Below are 16,557 nucleotides of genomic sequence, written 5' to 3'. Positions count from 1 at the left end.
GAAAATCCTATCGAGCTGCTTTCGCTCCGTTCTTACGGAAACTGAGCTCAAAGGAAGATACTCAAGTACGCTTAATAAGCACGACTATATTCGCCATTCGGACGCGTTCTTCGCTCTTTCAAAAGGCTAATTTCACGCTTCGCTTTGCGCGAATGATTGCTATCGTGAGCCACTCGTTTTATCCATAAATACTACCCTCGGTCTTTATTAATCTTCTAAAATAACTATCCCCACGCGGATCCGTGATCGACGAAATTATTTAAAACGCCCGATCTCATCAATCCGATGACGTGTAGGACAGCCGAGAATTAATTTCATTTCGCAAGAAATGTGCGGCTTAGGTCTCCACGCGTCACTTTTCGTAGCTTTCAGCTGCATCTCGACACGGCCACCACCCTTCCGTAGATAAATAAATCCTTTCGCGTGGCGTGGTACTAGTTCTCGGGTCGTTTCTAGAAAGACAGAATCTTGGCTATATTAGCAATAATACCGAAAGGCAATCGGTCGTGTTCAAAAGGGACAGTCGGGCGTCGCAATGGATGAGGGGAGACGAGGGCAAAGGGTTCGTAAGGAGGAAGAGGACGTAGGGTCGCGTAGTGCATTTTCTTTTCAGCGCACAAAGCGGAGTTCTCGGTGCCGACGGCCGGGACATCAGCTCTCTTCCTCTCTCTTCCTCTTCCTCTCCCTTTTCTCTTTCTCCTCTCTCTCTTTCCTCGCAGGAAGAAATGCTCCACGGGGAAACGCTATTTCATCCTATCCAATCGCTTTGTCTGCATCGTGCCGAGGTTGACGGCCCCTTAACACAATTTTTCAAGTGGATCGCCGATGCCGCTCGCGTCCCCCGGGTTTTCTTTCCCTCTCTCTTTCTCCCTCTCGCAAGCTGAATGGGCCAACCTGAGGCCATCCCCGGCGCATCGCGAAGATCAAAAGACGTGTTCAGCACGAATAAACATTGTGCACTTTGGCCTGCCGTCCGGCGGACTTATGCGCCGCGCACGTGTATCCTTTCGAAGTTGCAGGAGCGTGAGACTTCGCGAGTTGAAATGCGACGCGACGAGAAACATCGCGCCAGAAGAACGTCCTCGCGAATTTCGACACATTTCGACTCGCGAGTGGCGTCGACGAGTCAACGCGAGTTGAGTGCGTTGCATAACGACGTGTATCGTGCAACGACGAGTCGAGCAGTCGTGTTAAAAGTCCAAAGCGTCCGCTGCGTGTTCGCGAATGCTCGACACGAGAGTGCGATGGATGAAATCCGCGCTTCGTGCCTGCATCCAAGCCCCGTTTTGTGATGAAAGGATTGTGCTCGTTTCTCACGACGATACACAGTCTCCCGATGAGACATTCCCGGGGCGGTTTCGCCAACTAGCTAGCCTGGCCTTACCAGTCCTACTCATCCCAACCGACCACTAGAACCGCCCTCGTTATTCTCGCATTTCTCCCTGAGCCCCCCATCGCCTTCCGGCTTCCCAATCGGCGTTTTGAATGTGTCGCTGCAATAGTTTACGGGTTACGCGAGCGACGCGGCTACGTGACGAGAACGCCCAACTAAATTAAACTAAAGCGTGTTTGTTCCCGGCGACTAGCGGGGCTGACGGAGATAGAGCCGGCAACGTATTACGTGCTACCGAAAACGCGTCTATGGTCTGGGTCTATGTTCGCGCGTCCGACCTGGACTCGAACTAACGGGATGCAATTAATGTCTGTCAATTTTCAGAATTCAATATTCCGCACTCCGCCGCGCCCGACATCGGGATTGTAACGAGCATTCTCGACGCGCGTAACGGTTCGTTAATGCGATGCCACAGGTACAAGCAAATGAACCTTTCTGCGAAAGGGCTTTGAAATGGGAGCGCGCGTCGCCGCGCCTAGGCGTACATTGAAATTGGAAATAGCGCTCGAAAATTGGAAACTGTAATCGCGATCATACTCGGACATTTCCCCCGCTTGGCAGCGCGGCGATGGGAAGTACGTATATCGCGACGTGTATCACGCCAAATAAAGTACGAATACTCGGCATTAACCGCGCGCTACCCCTAAACGCGGAGTGTGCATCAAGCTACATCGCGCGCATTATCCAGCCGCATTTTAGGCGGCCGACTACGAAAAGGCCGGCTCGCTTCCTCGTTTCTGCGCTGCAGGTGCATCTCATTAGCCGAAATAACCCCCGGCCGGTTAATGATGCTTCGACTTAACTTTCTCGCGGCGCCATAAAGTTGGCTCGCAGCAATTTCTTACTCGGTTTCTTCCGTCGCGCAACGGATGTTCGACATCCTCGCTGCCGCCGACACCCTCCCCGGGATTCCGTTTCCACTCGACCTTCCGCACCACCTCCACCTTCCACCCGCACGAGGGGAGATTCGTGCCACTAATTACTCGGATTACACCATCGCCCGTTGTAAGGAACAGATATTACTAGCACCTTGCTCCCACGCTCGCGCTCGCGCGATACCACGTGAATGTAATGGAGAAATTTTTAGCCGGCAAGGTTTAGGGATTACTGCGCTCGCAATTTCACTCGTCGCAGACAGGATTATCCTATTCGTGGACTGGCAAATGAGGATCAGCAACAATACAGATACACGCAGTCATCCCCAGTCGAAATTTTGCGCCTACTTTAATGCTTTTAGCAGTCGTACGAACCTACTTTTAGGAAAATAGAACCTAGAACTCTTCACCCTCAGAAAGGATTTCTGATAACAAGACGAAAAATATTCTTGACTAATTTAATCGTATTACAAGTATAAAAAATATGAAAATAAAACAATTTTTAATTTTAATCAGTAATTTCTATTCTTCTCTCTCGAATTAAATAAGATTGTCTTACTGTCCTTGAGACAAGAGTAACATATACAAATTTATGCTTATATATTCTTGTATGTAGAATAATTTGATATTAGCGCCACTTTATAGTAGGCTTTGTCGATGTCGACGCATCATTTTCTCACAGTCGCTCGTCGACTCGGCGCTTCTGTGTCCTTTATTCGGATAAAACAGCCAATATTTATGTGTTGCAATCGAAAATCGGGAAAGTGTTTCTGTGTATTTCTGTTATTTACAATGAATAAGTGCAATACTCTACAAGAAATATTAAAAGATATGGAAATGTAAGTAAGTATATACAATATACTTATTTGAGAAATAAGATTCGAGATAAGACATTTCCATACCTTTTAATATTTCTTGTAGAGTATTGCACTTCTTCATTGTAAATAACAGAAACACAGAAACACTTTCCCGATTTTCGATTGCAACACATAAATATTGGCCGTTTTGTACAGATTCTACAAATTCTCTTACAAGAATAGAATAAGATGTCTTTTAGATCTCACAATATTCTTAAACCAAGAATATTTTGAACTTGCTACAAATTGTTATCTAAATCCTTCTGAGAAAATTAATGAGATAGCACCAAGATTATTTTAATCTAGATTTTAGAATTTTCTATTCAAGATTAAAATATGCTTCTTTTTAATAATAAATATGATTGTTGCTATAGCGATCTTATTTTATGATAGATTAAAGAGTAATAGCATTAAGTCCAGAAATTTTTTCTGTGGGTGTTACATTGAAACTCAAACTCCTACAAACAGATGTTAAGATGCTATTTTGACCCTGCAACATTCGGCTATAATCTTGATCGTAACCTGCTTTGACACTCTAGCGGCAAAAAAGGAAATTTCGGACATATTTTAGTGTTAAAGTAGTAGCTAAATGGACGCTGAATAACGCCTCAAATGAAGAATTCAAGGTTCAATGTAGAACTAAAATTTCGACTCGAGATCTCCCAACTCCCTGAAATGTTTGTGACACTCTTCGCGGGAAAATCCGCTGCGCGTTCAGCACGGGATATTCTTAGCCGGTTGAGGTTTCAGGATGCGAAGTGTTCAGCAGGCAACGTGATCTCGATTGTTTAACGAGTTCCGCCGCTCCTCTGTTTCCCGATTGCATAAAAAAAGGCCACAAGTGCCCTTTTCCTGCCGGCTGAAGTCGTCGAGGCAGACCGATCGTTATCTACGAAATTAATCAACCGTCTAGCGTGTCGGAAGGGTTCGGTGAGCGGTAACCCTAGAAGGTAACGAGGTGAAACTTCGTTAGCCTTAAAGTGCGAAGGTGTCTACTTGAAACTCGCTGCACCGCTTGTATAAGCGCGATGCAATAATGGCGTCGAACGTAAACGCTCTCCTGACGGAATCGATGTCGAAATCAAACCTGGGTACCTGAAAAATTCGCGGAGAGAGCGTCTGATCAAAGCGTAATTGCGCTCGCTCGAAATGTACCGTTCAGCGCTGCGTCGCGCGCGAATATGCAAATATCGGCGTCGCCATTAATAATATCAATATTTGTATTAACGTAGGGATTTTATATTAATTATAACGAGAGCCGGCCAGTCACATCCAGACACACGGATACACACGTTCATACACTCACGCCGTACCCTGACAATCGCGCGCGAGCGGGCGATCGCCGCGCGTATAATTGTCAATATAATCGTTACAATAATTTATGGTCATCCTGTGCAACGTCCCTGTGTCTCGTGTAGGAGGACATCAGGTGACATGTACACATATCGCGCATGCACACATCTTGTGTGTGTGCGCGTACACACAGGACTGACGTGCGGCCCGTGCACGCAAATTATTGCGCATACCACTTTGAAGACGCAGAATACGTCCGTGGTATCCGACGGTATCGTGAATATGTTACATCCCCCTTCCCCCCAGGGAAATGCTACGCGAGAACCTGACCTGAACCTTTAATAAACCGAACTCCGACCAATTCTCGCTCTCATCGGACACTTCGGGGAACAACAAGTCGGCTTCACGCCGCGCGCGAGTCCAGTCGGAACTTCTCGGCACAAAAGCTCGCGCGATATTGGTTTTGCGCGGACAAACTTTTTCGCCTGGCCCTCGTAAAAGCTTGCAAACGAGTTTCGCGAAATTTAGGCACGTGCGAAAGTGCAAGCGCGCGTGCATTGCGTACCCGAGCGATTTTTTGAAAACGTCTGAAAACGCACCCTTGGATGCTATTCGCGCGATGCGACGCGATCGCATCAGCGTATCTGTGTATGGGTGCGTGTAAGTGTATGTGTGTCGCTTGGTTTTTAAATCTGTCAAAGATTCCGTCAATATATTTAACGTCGAGTATTTGAGGTCCATTCCACCGCGCTTAACAGCGCCGGGAAATTTTTGGCACCTCGTCGTTCATCGTGGAACATCATTAATCATAGTAATTAATGTCGCTTTGTGGTTAGTTAGACACGGCCATTAATTATCTTCATTTATTAGCTATTATCGCAATAATCATAATTATCGCGTAAGGTTAAGGGTGAAACTCTCTATTGAGTTCAATTTTCGCTGTTCATTTCACCGAGCGTAAAATTTTCATGGTCCTGCTTGCATTATAAAGATGTAACTTTTTCAAAGTTGCATCTAGTGCTCTCCGCGCTGAAAATCAATAGCGTTATTAAAATAATTTTCATTATCGGCGCATATCGTCGCGAGCGGGTGGAGCTCGGGATTACGTTAATACGCGAAATATATTTCCGTCCCAGGTTAAAAAGCTTCCCCAGATTTTAATGCGAACCGTGGGGAACGTGTAACAAAAGCTAAAATTCTGCCAGAGCCAGTTTGAATTTCGAAGAAAAAGTCGCGTCGTTTACGCGGATTTTCAAGCTTAATTGATGGAGAATCCTTTGTTCCGTTCTCGTCTTTTAACAGCAACGATCTTGAATCTGCGGACTGTACGCGGTTTTTATCGGCAGTGCCACAAGATAGCTACGTGAAACGCGCGGACAAAACGCTACTGTAATATCTGTCCGCGCGATAATGTACCGCGCGCGCTCTCGCTCCATGTACACCAAAATGCCAACCGAAGTATACCGAGTTAATTAATTATCCGCGACGGTGTGCTCTATTCGCAAAAAGCGTGGGCAAATTGATAAGGCCCGTCCGGTAACACGGATCCGCGCCGGCGTGTGACGCGTGTGCCTGCAAAGAGTTACATCCCTCGCGCCGATACGCGAGCAAATTGCATTTGTATCGGAGCATACGTACACACGTGCGGGGGTGTACCGACGGCGATACGCGTGTCGCGTAAATCGAGAATCACGGGAACAACGGGTGCGCACATAGATCACGCGCGTTCACTCACACAGGCGCGACCGCGCATCCTCGCAGAGTGCAACCCCGTGTGTCTGTGCTATCGCACACAGACGCACGCGGAACCGCAATTCGGCACGCGAATAGATGCGGTCGGAGACGGGGGCGGATGCGCATTTCCGCGACGCATTTATACGCGGCACGTCGCGACGCGACTTTGCGACATTACGCACACGCGGTGCCGGTAAAGTGCGTGCCCCCCGTGCGCGTGTAAGATCCCCTCATTCGCCTCCTTGAACGATCTTTCGACGATACCGGGGTGTGCGCCCCATGAATTTAATACGAGCAACGCGCGAGCGGCGTGCACACATCAGCGCGGGGGTGTATTTACGAAGTTACGTCGGCACACACGAATGCCAAACTGGCAAACACCGGCGATACGTATACGTGTACGTGCGGTTCCCATATCGTTACAGCGCATTGGTAAACTCTCGTAGCAGCGTATGTAAGGTCCTATTGCAGCTCGTGGAGCTCGCACGTGCGATTGATCGCGTGAACGAAATCGATCATGTGTGTCGAGCGTGCGGATGATTTGATCGGCGGCAACGTGGGAATGGAATTAATAAGAGTTATTAATGACAAGCTTTCTTCTTGGATTGCTCTCTCTCTCTCTCTCCCTTTCTCTCTTTTCCTCTGCGACATCATAAACTGCCGACGCAATCCGTCTTTATTTCGCGGTGGCTCCTCTTGAGACTTTTATTTCCGATGTTGCGACCTCTTCGAGCCCGGTGTTCTATCATATGTCAAATACGTCAGTTTTCTGGTGCAATGGATCGCAAACCTGAGGAGAGGAGGAGGCTACCCACCCTCTCACGCTGGCTCGTTTTGTCACCCTGATATCGTGAAAAACCGCCTCGTTTAGCAGCAGATTCAAGCGGCCGATCTTACTGACGGTATACTCGCGTCGTAAGAGATATTGCGAGTGCACGAACGAGGAATTCAACGTGCGTGAACGGGCGACTTTAGTGCACGCCATTAAAACGGTATGTCAGCAGATAAGCGCACGTACAACCTCCGTTGTATAAGTTTGCACCCACACCCACGTGGCTGCTGCTCGCTTTGCACCGTGCGAGTTGTCGAGAGCCCGGCATATGAAAGACGAACTTGGCATACGTCCTCGCCGTAACTCGCGATTATAGCGTATCGTTCGAATTAGTATTTGTTAACTTTCCTGGTAACTTTGCAAGACTCGGCTCGAGCTCAGTTAATCGTCCCGTAACGAGGTACTCGAGAGCCAAGGAAAGAATTTGCGATGCGGATTAAAGTTACTTTTACTAGTGATAGCGGATAGACGATCTCGTTAGTTCGTTTTCCTCCCTATGACAACTTTCACCCCTCTGGCTTTTTGAATTATCCCGAGGGAGAGGACGCGCCTGGTCACATCGACGTCCGCGAGCTCGACGCGCGCGCCTTTGACGAGACTCTCACACGCGCCCTACCGCGCACCCTCGTCGGTGCCCTGCAATCCTTTGCACATACGTCTTGACCGATCGCGAATACACACCGTCATAACGGTCGTAGCGGCAAGTTTACGGGCGGATGTACGGACGGACGTCGGATCGATCCGTGGCCCTGGAAAAGGTGCGGGGCACGGGGTCGGCAAGCAGCGAGAGGGTGGCGACGTGGAGGGTCGCCCTTCTCGCGACGGGAGGGAAGGAAAGCCGCCGTGCCGCGACGTAGAGAGGGATGCTAGTCCTGGCGACTGCTGCGCCGTCGCGACGTCGCTCGACGTCGAGGCCAGCCGAGTCCGACCGGTGGGGAGTCGGTTTCTCTCGCTCACCCCCGTTGTCTCTTTCGCCTCTGCCTTCCGCCTGCATTCGCGCTCTCCCTTTCCACCCCTCGTCGGTTCTCTCGCGCTCTCTCGCTTCGCCGTTATCGCCGTCCTCGTCGATCCACCCCTGTCGAATCGCCCTACTCACTTTTATCCATTTCGCCCTCTCACTCTCACACACCCGCCGTGACTCGCCGCCCTCTCTAACCCTGCGTCTCCCACTCTGCTCCAGACTCACTCTCTCGCCGCGTAGCTCCGCAAAAACAAGCATACGGCTATCCCCAGTAGCACCCCGGTACACAGAGCCGACCAGAGCGTCACGCCGGGCGCCCCGCGTGCCTAGGGGTAACGTGGACCCCACGTCTCTCTCTCACATTGCCGTCGTATACGACGACGTCATATACGGGCATCGCGCGTCACGTGCTACCGGCTGGTGACACTCGACACGTCACAACGCAATCCTCTACGACGAACGTACGTCTCTGTCTCGCCGAGGATCATCATCCGGTCCCGGTCGTCGTGGAGAAATTCCATGTCCTGCGTCCAGATCTCGAAATCGCACGCGTGCTTGGATGCCGACGTACAGTGATTCCAGTGCGATTGCCGCGCCGGTATCTGGCGCGTCCTCTCCTCGGCGATGATCGCGCAAGCATCGCCGAAGCATGCGAGAGAGTCCACAGTGTCCTCCGCGATTTAGTCGCGAGTCGTCGGCAAGTTGGTGAGAAGCATACATGGTCGGTGATAATCGGGACACGTCGAGATCAAACATCGAGGAAAATCAACGGCGCGATTTTCATCCTCTCATGCGTGATCGCGGAATCACGGTTCTCGAGGAATCTTTCTCGGGAGACGGAAACGCGAGCAACCGATGGGGACCCGTCAAAAAGTTTGATGCTTAACGCGCAAGCTGAAACTTTGCCCGCATTCGTCATCATCGTTGTCGTCAATGCTCGTCTTAGGAGTGAAATTTCGTCGAAACGCTTTATGATCGGAACCAGTGTGCTGTGTTCGTCGTCATAAATCTCCGCGACTCCGTCTCTCTGCACTGGCCAACTTTCCCGGACTTGTGCGCGATCGGGAGATTGCACGGAACTCGAGGAATCATTAGAGCGTTATCATCACCGGTGTCGTCCGAAACTTCGTCCGGCTGTCGATAATCCGCCGGGGATCGCCCAGTCTCGTATCTCGTCGTTGGTCGCGCGTTTAATAACCGCATCATGTGCAACGATTGATCGTTCCCGAGCTTCCGAACGAGCTCCGATACGGCGTGACGCACGTGAGCTTTTATTACGAGCCTTTATTACAAGAAATGAACATTCTTCCGCTTGCCTTATTCTTATCGTTATTATTATTGGACCAAAAATGGATTTCTTCTGATGGGAACAGGTGCACCGCTTTCTTGATGTGACAACCAAGATGCACCGAACCGACCTTGAAAAATTAAATCGTGCTTCGCGGCGGAACAGCGTGTTCCTGTGACTCGTTCGCGCGAACGTGCGATTGTGCAGGGTGCCCCCCCCCCCATCCCTCTGGCGCGCCCGCGAGGGTGAATCGACGCGGAGCGTGTTTCGGACAATACAGATTATTCCGGGCACGAGGCCCGGATGCTGCGAACGGACGGCAGGACGTGGATTTACACGCCACGCACGGCTGGAGGGAGATTCTGACCGCTCTCGCCGGTAAGTCGATGTTTGATGAATACACTGTTAATCTGCCACGCGTGTAGCAGAATCCTTCAGTCCTAATGTGTTCTCGTGCTCTATTATTGTCGGATTTATCATGAGGCAGGGATAAAATGATTCCACGTCTCTTATCACATGCGGAAAGCTTAAGGAATATCGGTTGATGATTGTCATGGAAGAGTAACGAGTCTGCTGTTTGCAGACTCCGAATTTCTGCTCGCGTGTCATCGCGAAAACATCTACGAGATTACTATTCGTGTTGGCTGCAAAAATAGAAATGTACTGTGTAGGATGTACAGTTGTAAAGTACGGAATTCTTCACGAAGATTGCTACTCTCTTCTCGTTTAATACGTGCTCCCACGGTGGCCGGTAGGTATTAGCCACGAGATTATAATTATCGTTTGATTAATTCCAGCCGGCATTTGCCATTTCTCTTTTTCTTGTCTGAAATAACCATTTACTGACTAGAAACAGCCATATACTTCGACGACAAAGTTTCCACGAATCTCTTTGTAATATTTTTTGCTGTTTGGTCGGCGGAAATTCGTGCTTTTGACGACAAACGAAAAGTAAATTCAACGACTGCTTTCGTTTTATCGTAGTACCAAGAACTCAGAAAAATGTTTAAATTGTGAATTTCATTCGTTAGTCCAAGAAACAAAAGTGAAATTACCGTAAATTACAATCATTGAGGAAACTGGCGAAGATTAAGGAAACGTTATCGGCTCGAGTCGATAATAATGGTTAATTAAAATTGTTACTGCGCTCAAATTAATCTCAACGACTCTTGTTTGAGTAACAGATTCCTCAATCCTTCTTGCGGTCGTTTTGATACTGTGCTTGCTCCTGCAATTTAGAGCTTTATCAATGTAACCATTTCAATTATAAAATAATATGATTTGGGGGAAACTTCGAATTCAATCTAGACGTAAATTTACAAAGAACTGGATATGAGGACAAAGTTTTCTAAATAATTCTCGAGTAGCGGGACTTGCAACAGCGCGCACACGTTCTCACGGTTAAACTGATTTGCGATCGAGCAAGTTCATAGCGCGCTTCGTATCCGCGTAATTCCGTCCGCGATTGAATGCGCCTGACATTTTAACAACGATCGTAATGGCACGCCACACGCAAGCCTCCGAATCGTTAGCTACGCTTCGAATTAATTGACGAACGCAATCGAATTTGATGGCGATCTCGGCTAAGAGTAAAATCGCTCGAGTCGCATTTGAATGTAATTATTTGCTTGTATAATAATATAACAGCGTTCGCCGGGTAGTTTGGTCTCGTTTTCAGATAAACGTCCTGAAAATCCGAATGAAATCGTGCTGCTTCCATTATCGAGGATCCGATTAGTTGGAATCGGCGCCGAACGAAATTTCGATTTTCATTTCGTATCGTCGTATCGTTTCGATATCGCTTTATTTCCCGTCTGTCTTGCTCCCGATAGTACAACTGGCGCACTCCGTTATTTCTTACGGAGATTACGCGAAGGTAATTTTGTAAATTGCACGGATTATTATCCGGTCCTGTAAATCGAATTAGTCCTCGTTCTCCGGAAGAAGAATATTCGCGTAAGTTTTTGCCACTTTTCAAATGAGCGTCCGCGCGCTCAATCTTGTTTATTGGCGTTGCGTTTTATCGTGCGCCTATAGCGTCTCCAATATCGATAATGCTTTTCCGACTGTCTTCAATTTTCCGCTCCATTTCCACCGTCGTGCGGTAAAGTTTCTTGCTCGCGCGATTCCTCTGTTATCCAGACGATAGAGACGGTCTTAATCAGCGTCGTCTTCAAAAATAATGAATGTTATTAGTTTCATCCTTTTGATTAATGTATTCATTTATGGAAAGAGTCAATCCTTCGTTACTTCTTTATGATCGAAAGAAAGTGATTCAAGATGCACCATTTAGCGGGGTGAATGCAGGCACTTCATTGAGAACCAGCTGGCGAGTGGGATGACCTCATGGAAATCCATGATAGATCGCAGTGCTTGAATTTAGTGGCATCATTTTCGTAATAGCGCGTACATCAACGTACGTGTTCGCCGTAATGATTTGGCCTCTCACATAATAGTCACGGTAGCGACCCACCATATCAAGGAAGCCACCGGAACGTACTCGGATCTCTCGCACATCCGGTCACGTCTTTCTGCAAGTAATATTTACTATTCAAGTACATCCATTGTCGACGAACAATGTAACGTAAAAGTGTCATTTTCAAAATAGCAGATCAAGAACTTTTCGTCGATACACCTGCGTCGGCGAAAACGCGAAAGCGGACTTTCTAGTTAGGGCATTACGTGCGGATGAAACAATCACGATGCATAATTCATTACCCGATTATTTCCAGCACGTCGCGCAGCTTTCGCGACGGAAATGGAAAGAAGTATACAGTGCGGCGTCCTGACGCCCCGCGTCGCATAAACACGATTGTAAAAGTTTCCCAGTCGGTGACTTAAAAATTTTAATGAGCGGATTTAGCAGCTCATAAAGTCACACCTGACTCCCGGCGAAGCTTGATTGTGCCCTCGCTCGTAGAATGTGCACTTGCCAGTTGAGAGATATAATGTACAATAAAGCGCGATGTTTCCGCGAGATAGTAAAAAGCGCGCGGGGGATATGCAATCAAAACGAGCGAGTACTTGAAATTAAATCAACGTGAATTGATCCAAACAAGGGACCTCCCCTTACATGATGTTGCGCGTGTCGCATTAATCAGATCCATTGTGGTTATCCGCAATCCACCGCGTTTCTGTAGTATATATACAAATATACGAGCATATAATTAACGCGTTACCATATCAAACTATCAATCATCATTTCGCCCCGAGGTAGCGTTTGTGTTTATGGATTCACTTTATCCGCTTTTTTAATTCACAGTACAGTGCATTGACTTCTCGACACCCGGCGAGTTCCTATTATCGTAAACGCGAAACATGCACGCTAGAGAGAGAAAGAGAGATAGAGAGAGAGAAAGAGAGATGGAGAGATGGAGAGAAAGAGAGACAGCTCCGGCGTCGACTCTCGCAGTGGAATAAAAATATTGCCATTAAAGCGACACCGTTCTCGGCGTCCTGGATAAGGTTTCAAGGCGACGCGCAATTCTTGACGTCGTCGTCGCAGGTACCAAGCTGGATATGCGCTTCGGTCGCACGCGCTCTGCATATCAAGACTTGTGTATCAAGTTACCCTTTGTGCATGACGACCGACGCGACACGGGCTCCAGGTTCATCTATCTCCTCCTCTCTCTCTCCTCTTTTGCATACATACGTCGCACGTGTGTCCGATCATCCTGCCATCAACCCCTTTCTCGGCTCTCTCAGATTTTACGAGTTGATGTTTGCTCGGTAACCGTGTGATTACATGGCCGCGTTTCTCGAATACCATACGCCGCGCCGCGCATCCTTGGTACCAGCGATATTTCTATGCGACACGCAAGATTGCCCGAACAGAATCGTCCTGAGACTTTCCATTTTGCAGGGAGGCATTCTGCACAATGTCTATCAAAACGTAGCGATATAATGAGGTACCGGTCAACGTGGAAGACACTACATACTTTACCACCCTCGATTTACGTAGAAATAGATCCTCGGAAGCACACGCGAAACGCAGGAGGCATCTCTCAACGATTCTGACGGCGTGGACGTGCAATGAAATGCACTGGGTAATAGCACGTCAGTTTCCGTTTTATGTGACAGACAACAGACATATTCTAGCAGAGGGATTCCACGTTTCGATTCCTTTCAGACGGCATGCGCGCTTGTGCTGTCCTATTCCATCCGGTCCCATCCGAATAACAGTGAAGAAATCCACCCTTACAAAGAGCGCGTTTAAGAATTACTGACGTATTTCTGCAAACGACGAAAGTAGCGAGACGTGCCGGAATAAATTAGTGCCATTCGGTCGCTGAATCGACTACTCCGCTTAATTTCTCTCGCGGCGCACGCTCGACAATCGCGAAGCGCGTAAAAATCGAACGGAGCGAATTAGGAAGGCAAGATGAAAAGGACCTCTTGACGGGAGTAGAAGCTCTCTCGCGCGCGCGCGCGGTTAAACATTTCATTCATACTTCATTAAGTCACTCACCGCCGACTCTGAGCACCCTTGTGTCCTGCGAATCGTATACGTGTCGCGCACAGTGTACCGCTATACACAACGCTTTGAATACTACGTGCGAGATGGAGGAGAGGATCCGCACCTTCGCTGACGTGAAATTGGCGCGAGCAAAGACATCTACACCGCACCACCACGGTGCGTATCCATTTGCCCGAGTGATCCCGTTTACTCGCGCGAATCGGAGTGCGCCGTGCACAAAGGAACGGCGTCGTAGTAATTTGACGTTTTGTGCCAAGACGCGTCGCGACGTCAGCGAGCGGGCACGACGAAGAGGGCAGGAAACGGCAAAGATGGCCAGCCTAATTAGGAGACACGCGAACCTTAATTAACCGGTTTGCGCACGATAAGGAGAAATCAACCCCTCGTCGCTGACTACTCGAGCTGATTTATCGTGCCTCCCCTTATGGTACCGCTGTTTGAACTGTGCCGGCTGAATCCGTTTGAATCGGACTGCGATGCAGATAGCGATCTCTGCACACGGTACGGGAGAGTCCTCGGCAAAATCCGCGGCATATTAAACCGGCATCATCGTGTTGAACTTTCCAGTTAACCGTTGGCGCCCGTAGAGATCGCGCGCGTGTGCAAGCGAGCGAGCGAGTACACGTACGGAGATTACCGTACAAATTTCATTCGCGCAAATTGCGTTTCTCAGGCAAACGGATATTCCACAACGATGTCCTGGCTGCCCGCGCGCGATATCAGATGAACCCGCGCGTCGCGCCTCTTCTGCTCTCGCGAATTCGGCGCGCACCTCGATGTTTATCCATCCCCTCGCCACCCTCACGGGCGTGTCCCGTCTATATATCTCGTCGCCATTAAGATTGATATCTTTAATCCAATTGAAAAGCTTCAGCTGCTCCGCGAGATGAAACTCGCCTCTATGATGCTGCGCTCATCTTGGATGCTACTCATCTTGATAATTATGCTTGTTAATGTAATTACGGAGGACCGCGCGCTAGACGTTACTCTGATATTTTAATCTGGATGCGTTTTGGTTTAAAAATGCTTTAACGGCGTTGTTCAGGGCAGGGTTTGCGAATATTAACAAATATATATCCAGCATATATCAACGAATATCCAGCGTAATGAAAATATCTTATTTTTAGATATTTTTTAAAACGATTTTCCGCTGTCATCTCCTGTATTGTGCTCGGCACGAGAGTGCCATAATACGACTCGTATTTTCCGTAGCGACAGCAATATGCCGGGGCGATGTCGATTCATTAAATACGTTCGCCCGACGTAATAAACACAATAGCGAGTTGCATCGCGGCCGTGGCGCGCGCACGCTTACGGTATCATTAATCGCCGCTACACGGGATCCGTTATGCGCGAAATTGCAGCGCCAGGTATACACAACGGCGACTCGATAACGGCCGATGAAAAATCGCGCATTAATTCCAGCCTATTTATTACATTAGAAACACTCGCTGTTATCCGACACTTATTTTTCATTCTGTCATCGTTAGCTGCAACAACCGCGGCTGTTGCGAGCTATTAATCTTTTTCCCCTCCCATCCCGTTTCCCGGATGCTGCTTCCGTGTGATGTCTCGTCTTGCGCCTCCTCCCTCATCATTCTGCCCAGTGCGCCCTTTCTCCGATATAATTATAATAGATTGAGACGCAGCCGCGCGCGAGAAATGATGTCAAATATCGCACCCCTTCGTGTCGCCCTGCACCGCCGCGGGGTGAAAACATCAGGTGGCCCCTGTGATTTAGTTTCTCTCTTTCTCTTTCCTGGTGAAAAGCGCGCGTCTGATAATTCCGCCGGCGACGGCACAGACATTCGTCAGTGTCATCCGCGCGCGGAAGAAACGCCCGCAAGCGCACGTGGAAGAGAGGGTTTTTTCGCGCGGTGCCGCCTGAAGGATTCTAGACATCCGAGCAAAAAAAATAATTTGTCAACTGGCCGTGCTCGGGAACTGGATTTAACAAAGAAGCGCGTATAGACTCCTCGACGTGTGCCTCGGATTACATATTACCTGCTCCTCGTGTCGTTCAGCGAGATGAGAAAGACGCTTATTCTCCGATCGCGAAGAGCTATCGTGTCTCATTTGTGCTCGCTGCCGCCGGATTATTGCCATTGCTGATATTACTTGATTTTTCATGAAACTTTTACGCGACGGGAAAGGTATACGATTCTCGACGAGAGCCGTCCTCGTATAAATCCACCCTTCGCGCACCGACTCTGTCTGCTTGCGAGTGATGGAGAATGAGCACTTCAGTCTTCGCCGGTACGCATTTTGTTCCTCGGTGCTGCATGTGCTGTGCACTCGCCGGAGGCGAGTGATATCGCGTCCGCCTGTTTGGAATGTAAATTTCGAGTGTTACCAATTTCACGTGCAGTTCGATGTGTGCTGCGGAGGGAGAGGGAGGTAAATCTGGCTCGAGTGGTCGTCGCAGCGAAAATCTTATGTCTATACAAACTATCGAGCAATTCTGCAATAGATGCGAATCTTGACGTCTCGGAAATCGATTGCCGCCTCGGCGATGGACCTGTTTGCGAATCGTAGCGTAAACTCATTCATACGCAACAGTCATTTTCTTATACAAACGATTAGGAGAGATTTGAGCTATAACACCGGGTGCTCATTAATGCAAAGAGAGAGAGTGCGGTATGCTTGTGTGGAGAGTTCTCCGAGCGTAGCAGCGAATACAGGAAACCCGGAGGATGTGTTCTCTTTTGATTCGAGAAGCAAAAAGGCAACTGAAAAACTCAAACGGCAGCGTAGAAAGAAATTAACGAGGTGTGTACCTGGAACGTCTACCGGGCGTTCAAGGGTACCATCATCTTTGCTTTGAACAGTTTGAACCGGAGAGAGGAG

At 48.6% G+C, this 16,557-nt stretch overlaps 1 protein-coding gene across 1 annotated transcript in view; it reads left to right on the top strand.

Annotated features, from left to right (window-relative positions):
* The first annotated feature begins 8,174 nt into the window (after positions 1 to 8,174).
* The window catches only part of LOC105276444 (neuroligin-4, X-linked), a 161,856-nt gene continuing 153,473 nt past the window's right edge, over positions 8,175 to 16,557 (top strand). The window contains exon 1 of the mRNA XM_011334050.2: positions 8,175 to 9,611. The gene's annotated coding sequence lies outside the window, so the exon portion shown is untranslated. The remainder of the gene's footprint in view (positions 9,612 to 16,557) is intronic.

Source organism: Ooceraea biroi, chromosome 6 (assembly GCF_003672135.1).
Source record: "Ooceraea biroi isolate clonal line C1 chromosome 6, Obir_v5.4, whole genome shotgun sequence".
Classification (NCBI taxonomy): domain Eukaryota; kingdom Metazoa; phylum Arthropoda; class Insecta; order Hymenoptera; family Formicidae; genus Ooceraea; species Ooceraea biroi.
This window is presented reverse-complemented; position numbering and strand designations above follow the sequence as displayed.